The 7,768-nt window shown below is 34.4% G+C and overlaps 1 non-coding gene and 1 pseudogene across 1 annotated transcript; one reads left to right on the forward strand and one right to left on the reverse strand.

Annotated features, from left to right (window-relative positions):
* The first annotated feature begins 710 nt into the window (after positions 1 to 710).
* On the forward strand, positions 711 to 784 carry TRNAI-UAU. The gene has a single exon. It is a non-coding gene; the product is annotated as a tRNA-Ile (tRNA).
* Positions 785 to 4,027: 3,243 nt separating this feature from the next.
* On the reverse strand, positions 4,028 to 7,601 carry LOC110712742 (annotated as a pseudogene).
* Between the last annotated feature and the right edge of the window lie 167 nt (positions 7,602 to 7,768).

Raw genomic sequence — 7,768 nt, forward strand, 5'->3', positions numbered from 1 at the left:
TGGTGGATAGGAATTTTTTAATTTCGTACTTTGCAGTAATTGATTTTTTAACGATAATAAATTAAAGTTCGTTGATATTGCAACTCATTAAACAACTTTCGTACGTAGTATTAAAATAGTAAGTTTTTTTATGCATCTCGTGATTTAAAACTCTATAAGCAAGCCAAAAAGTTGAAATCTGACCTTCAAATATATTGTGGCAAACGTTAGTTATTGTACATTTGGAAAGGAAGAAAATACCTTACAAGTTAGAGGTAAGATAATATACATACACCGTAACAAAAGTGTCAGATATTTTGTTTGGAGGAGCATTTTAATACTTTATTAGGTTGCTCCGTCTAATTATAATTGCAATATTTTTTAAATTGCAACGGAGCTATACTATATAATGTATAAATGTATACCTTAAATCCTTAATATTTGTATCATATGGACAATTGCAATTAACATTAATTCGAAAAAAAACATAAACTCCGTAAAAATGGCTGAATTTCTGTAAAACATAACAGTGTGGTTGGTGTAGGAAAGAGAAAAAGGCGAGAAAACATATGATGGGCTTTTTACTTTTGCAGGGGAGTTGCCAGACTTGGTTTTGTACTTTGGGAATCTGCTTGGGCTTGTGCACAAAGCCTTCCTTTTAAAGCCCACTACAACAAAGCTGATTTATTTCATGTCTAAATAAAATTACTTTACTTAATTACACAACAATAAGTCCCGTAGCTCAGTTGGTTAGAGCGTTGGTCTTATGAGCCGAAGGTCGCGGGTTCGAGCCCCGCCGGGACTATTATTTTTGTTGGTTTTTTTTTTTAATCGTATTACAAGTTATTCCGTCGAATTGTTTAACCCACAATCTGTGTTTTAAAACACCAAAAATATTTACCATTCTAGTTGAAGCATCAAAATAAATCATTCCATATTTCCATGAACATATAAAAAATGCTAAAGTATATAACTTTAAACACCTTTGAAAGGTCGTTGTACACAAGTCGGAAATTCTTGTGCTGCAATTTTTTAGTAGATGTGTCTTATATGTTTGAAACAAACAAATATAATTCATTATTGGTCTGTTTTTCTATGTTATTTGTAGTAGGAATTAAGGATTTAAAGTCACTTGTTAGTATAGCTCACATCTAGTCATTTTACCATAGACTAGTACTTCATATACATTAGTCAATAATTTATCACTAAAAGTGTTGTGTTATCAGTCTTACCATCATCTACTTAAAATTGTCTTATGCATCCTCTCGCCCTCTAAAAATCCTTTTTCTATTATAACGACCTTTCCTAGTAATTTTTATATCATACCTATATGGCTATATTCATACCTATATGGCTATATCATACCTACAATGTGTTACACCCTACTATTGTAGTCTTCCTCCCTCTATTTTTACCATTAATTACAACTTGTACAACTTTAGAATTCCTTGTGAATGAAATGGAAAAGCCCATGATGTAACACATGATATGTTTTAGGACCAAAAAAGCCCATGATGTAAAACTTGATAAAACTAAACACATGATATTTATGCATTTTGGGAGCCAAAAGCCCATGATGTAACACATGATTATTCGGACATACAGCATACATGGTCGTATAAAAAATTAATACTTAGTAATTCGTATTGTTTTTTGTTGTAGAATTGGTTAGTGCAAATTGGGTTTTCGTCTTGGCTTATTTTAGGCGAGAAGAATTTGCATGGTGGTCGGCGAAAAAGGATAACAATAGTGTCACACTCGCACAATTTTCCTTACTATACTCCATATTTTTGGGGGTAATTTCCTCTAATAAAATGCCTATATTTGTCATCTTTCGAGATGATTGACTATGACTTTTACGTGTTTTGCCAAAACTCAAGGGTCATTTTTTGTTTTTTTTTTTTTTTTGTGATGTACCATTTTTTTTAGGGGGTTACATGAAGGGTTACTTCGGTCAAGAGTTACTCGAGTTATTCCTGATCGAGTAACCCCTGACCGAGTAACCCCTGACCTAACCTCTCGAGTAACCCCTTAAGTAACCCCTGAACCGAATAATTCGAGTAACTGCTGACCAAGTAACTCGAGTAATTCCAGCCACACGGCGTGACTAGCCATATATAAATATTTGTGTAAGAATTATTCTAAACTTGTAACTTATAAATTTGTAAAATACTCGTAATAATCATTTCACTCATAGATTGTGTGTGACTGCCTCACTAATTTGAAGAGACTGGAGACCGAAAGAGCGTACATAAGTTAGTTTAATATCAGTTGTCAAAAAGTTAATTGCCTTTTTCCTTGGCATTGATGGGCACTAAAGGGTGAGTTATCAAGGAAGAAAAATGTGTATCAAATTGGTACTATCTTGCGAATAAGCAAGGTCCTCCACAAGAATTTGGACACTAATTGAATTTTTGTTCCTTCAGTTCAAAGAAGAAGAAAAAAAGTCTTCTTTCGTCCCTAATTAATAATCCCTATTCAATGAAGGAGTTCATATTGAAGAGTTGTTAGCTCATCATAATTGCACATGCATGTTTCTCAATATATATAGACATAAGTTTATTTATATATAATAATCATACTTATAATTGAATTTGATAGTTTGAAAATTTGACATTTTTTTTTTTATTTATTTTATGTATATATTAATTAGTAATAAAATAAGTTAAAATAAAAGCATGTATTACCCTCTGTCCCTCTGTCTTTAATTTATTTAGGTTTTCGTTTGCCCTATCATGGCCTCGTCCATATGGGATTGTTTAGTCCAATAATACATATTGACATATTGTTCAATTCACGTCTGCAATATACAAATAAACTCCATATATAGTTGAAAAAAAATTGTAATCAAAGTAACATGAAATAATGGTCAATTAATGTTCTATATAAACAATTTTAGCTTTGGTTATGAACGAGTCCACCTTATTAAGTTTTATGACTATTCATTAATTAATTTTATCATTACCATACAAAACTACTTACGGAGTAGTTATTATGTTCCTAATAACCTTATTAATGTTATTACTAGTATAACATTAGAAAATTAATATAAGTAGTAACCTACTAACCTTATAGCTCCAATAATAATAACTAGAAAATAAATAATTTCATAGATGGATCTAGTCTCTTCCTTATGAATGATTCCACACCCCACTAAGTGTGTGCCTTTCTTTCGCCATCCAACGATAATTATAGATCAAGATTAGCGTAGAATTAGTATATATAATCACAATGGCCCACATTAGGAAACCCTGGACAAAAAACTAATTATTGTGATTAAGCTCACTAATATGACAACTTCTAGCCAGAGAATCCCTGCTATTAATGTAACGTGATTACCAAAACTTTATCGACTTCTTCCTTCTTTTTTTTATTGAAACTTTTGATTCGTGCTATCACACCCACTCCCCCAGCTAAGTAACAGCCAAGAGTTGAAGTCTTTAAGATTGTTTTTCAATTAAGTATCAAATACATCACTATTAGCATTGATATACAATTTGTAATGATTGTAGAATATGAAATATATAGTAGTAGTTGTGCACCATGCTATCACTATTTTGGAATTTGTTAGTCTCGTAAAAATCGTATTTAAGGACTTTCTGTCTAATTTTATAACTCATGATAAATTTAAAGTCGGAAAAAGGTTTAAAAATATTGGCATATGCCTTTTTATGTACTCTTAAAGTCGTAGTATATTGGTGCTCACTTCTTAAAAAGTCTTGTTAGATTATAGTTGTATATCAATACATGTTTTTGACACTTTTATATCTGCACGTCTAGCAGTAAAAGTAAACAATGAAACTTTCTATTTTTTGACAAAGTGAATAATGAGCTTATTAAGTACTCACCAATTAGTGAAAAAAACACTTTGAATTTAAACCATACAATAAGATACGTAATACAAGTATTATTGATATTATTTCATTCAAATATATTATTTCATTCATGATTATTTCTTGTAATATTATTATTGTAATAATTTGAAAGAAATTAATAGACTTAAATTTAAGAGTTCAATAGTAATAATGCAAAATAGACAAGAACAGAGTTGAGAATGAACGTTTATTATTTCAACCAGAACTTGCCCTGCCTCTACTGAATAGGAGGAAAGAAAGAAGAATATACAGAACAAAAATAGAGTAGTTAATAAATAAAATTAATTATAGACATTTTTTCTTATTTCTGAAACACATGCAAACTAAAAGTTCAATCAAAGATGATGAACTATGCAGTAATCTGTCAAGAAAAAAAGAAAAAAAAAGAAACCCAACACAAGCTTACATCCCTTCTCCCCATTTTACACAAGAGCTAGAAAAGAGAGAAGAGGAAACATCTCTAATCTAGTACAAGGATTGCTAAAGCTGATCACTCGCGGTCTCTCCTCCATTCTTTCTCTCTTTCCCATTTTTGACCTCTCAATGCGGTCTTTCTCACTGATCTTTCGGCTAGATCAGGAGTTTGAAGGTTCTGATAATGTCAAAGCAGCCTTTTTAGGAAGAGGCAACTTTAGACATATCTCTACTTGATCGATTGTATTTCATGTTGACTTCTAACAAGTTGCCCGGCAGCAATTGCAGACATCAAAGAGAGCTCCCCGGCAAGAAACAGATCCGGCAACAACAGTGGCCAAAAGTCTGGCGTTTCCTCCAGCAGTCTCCCTGTTTGCACCCTTGACTCCCAGCAAGTTAAGGCAAGCTGATTGAGAAGCTAGTTGGGTACCGCCTCCCACTGTTCCAACCTGATACCAGTAAGAAGTGGTAAGTATCAGGAAAGTTCCAAGGTAATACTACATAACAACGATGCAAATTACCATGAAAATTTTTACCACAAAAAATCAAAACGTGGTCATTAAATTGAAAGGGAAGGACCAAATCGACAGTACATTTATGGCCCCATAGACACATGCAACGAAAATCTTAGTGTAGACCCGCAAAGATGCCACACAAAACTTTGATAGCACTAGCAAGTCGGCATTGTCACATGTGATGCAGTCTGGCAAACTCGAGAATTAACCACAACTAAACCAAACGTTCATACTTTTTACAAAGAATGTTGCCCTACCATCACTCTAATTCCACCGCAAACAAAAATCTTTTGAAGAAAGGTGGTCCTTTATGAGCACTACAGCTTGAATTCCACCGATACTCCAAAACATACAGCTCAACTAATGGCGTGGCATGCATCTAGACAAATCAAGCACATGAATAGTTTCACCTCATACGCGTTGAGTTTTACATCTATAGAAATGACTGAAGTTTCAAATTTGGATTGGTGTAAAATCAATGGACCATCATAGTTCAGTTTGGTGTAAAGTCATTTAATGAATATCCTTTTAAATGTAATAGATAGAACCAATAGCAGACAATCAATCAGAAATATCATAACGTTACATAGCTTAGCAATATGCATAAAACAGACAGAAATGGATAAATGAAGCAGTCCAATTACCTCAATAGAGGGCATGCTAACAGAGATATGTAAATCCTTGCCGTCATTAACGGCTTCCATCATGGTAATACATTGAGAACTCTCAACGTTTTGTGCTGGATCTTGACCAGTGGCAATGTAAATGGCAGACACGATGTTGGCAGCATGAGCATTGAATCCACCAAGCGATCCCGCCACAGCAGACCCAGTAAGATTCTTGAGCATGTTAAGCTCTACAAGGGAAGCTACATCGGTCTTAAGGACCTTCTTCACAATGTCTTCCTTGATGACAGCCTCACAAACAACAGACTTTCCTCTTCCTTCAATCCAGTTTACGGCAGCTGGCTTCTTGTCTGAGCAATAGTTTCCTAAACATTTGCAAAAGGTCCCAACTTAAGTTTTACTACTAAATTTCCCTAAACAATTGTAAGTTCAATCCAAATCAATGATAAACCAATATAATTAACGATAACGACTCGTTACAAAACAATTATAAGCTCACCAGAGATGCCAATAACATCCATGTCAGGGAAATCACTCTGGAGAAACTCCAACACATTTTGAACACCTTTAGAAACCATGTTCATTCCCATAGCATCACCAGTTCTGCAAGTAAACCTAACATACAAGTTCTTTCCAGCAATAGCACACTTAACCTCCTGAAGCCTTGCAAATCTACTTGACCTATTTTTACCCAACAAATAACACAAATATCAGCCCAAAGTTACAATCAAAGATCATCATATACAAAATTCAAAAAAAAAAATAAAATGATCCCAATTCCCAAAAATTGGCTAATAATCCACATAAAATGGAAATCAAAAGTTTAAATCTTTCATCCATAATCTAAGATTGGATATAAAAATAAGAATATAGTAAAATAAAAATCAGATATTTTTCCATAATTTAATTTGAAACACATAAAAACATCAACATCATCATAGTCAACATTATTCAACATTTACCATCAAAACATTTTGAATTTCCTAAATAGTTAGCTGGATGTCAATCATTATCAGATGAAAAGCAACAAAAACTACCCACACAAAAAAAGTGAACAAAGCAAAAATCAAAATCAAAATCAAATCCCAAAATCAAAGGACTTACTTGTTGAAAACAAGAGAAATGGTTTCGAAATTAGCAGGATCTTCCAGAAAGAACTTAAGGTCAGCAGCTCTTCTAGCTGATCCAAACCTAACAACAGGAGCTCTAGTCATCCCATCCTTCAAAATCACACTAGCTGCACCACCAGACATCATAATTGCCTTACACCCTCGATTAGTACTCGCAACCAAGCATCCCTCTGTCGTTGCCATCGGTACCGAATACTCAATCCCATCTAGCAACAATGGCCCGGCAATTCCCACCGGAATCTGGATAAATCCAACCGGCATTTCGCAGCATTGTCCTAAAATCGATTCATAATCGAACCCATCTAATGGCAACCCTACAATTGATCGTCCTGTAGTCCTCTGAAGCGCTTCTCTCCTAATCTTCGCAGCTCGGAAACAATCACCAAGCTTCGATTCCAACGAATACGAAGGTGTCGAACCTTTAACAACAGATTGAACAATTTCTTCATCTTCTGGGGTAAGATCTAGGGTTTTGGGTAATTGATGAACCTCCAATTTTTTCTCAGGTAAAGGAATCGGAATTCCGCAAGGAATTCGCTTATCCTCTTTGAGAATCTGCTGTTCATTACTCACTTCTTCAATAACTTCCTCATCATCATCATAAGATGATCTGGGTGAAATAAACGACTGAACAAAATCGATTCCGAAGAACCCTAGAAGATAAATGAATGAAGCTAAAAAAGCAACAATAGCAGAAATTTCGGAAAGAGAAACAACATGAAGAGGGGTAGAATTTCTGATCTTCTCCCTCCATCGTTGAAGAAGAAAGTAAACAACCCCAAAAAATAGGGTTAGAAAAACGCCATTAGTGATGTAAAGAGGAAGAGGTAAAGCGTCGGAAGCTTTCGGCGACTCATCTCCGGCGAAATTTTTCCGGCGAAGTTGTTTCAAATTCGCCGACGCCGGTGGCGGTGGTGGTTGTCGTCGCCGGACATCCATCACCGGAAAATGAAGAGGAGAGAGAAAAGGGTAAAATTGGAAAAGTGGGAATTGAGGAAGTTAGAGAAGTTAGGTTTTTTTTATTTATTTATTTTGATTTAGAATTAAGAAGAAGAAAAAAAAAAAAAAAAAAGGGAGAAATGGGTTTAGTCATTTAGTTTGGGGGGAGAAAGAGAAAAAGGGGGAGAATTTATAGGGGTTTATGGGTGGAGGAAGAACGAGGGAGAAGGGGGAAGTGGCACGTGAGACTCGAGGGTGGTAATATTGTGCCAATTGTTAATGTTGTATTA

The sequence above is a fragment of the Chenopodium quinoa genome, unplaced genomic scaffold, assembly GCF_001683475.1.
Source record: "Chenopodium quinoa cultivar QQ74 unplaced genomic scaffold, ASM168347v1, whole genome shotgun sequence".
In the NCBI taxonomy this organism is placed as follows: domain Eukaryota; kingdom Viridiplantae; phylum Streptophyta; class Magnoliopsida; order Caryophyllales; family Amaranthaceae; genus Chenopodium; species Chenopodium quinoa.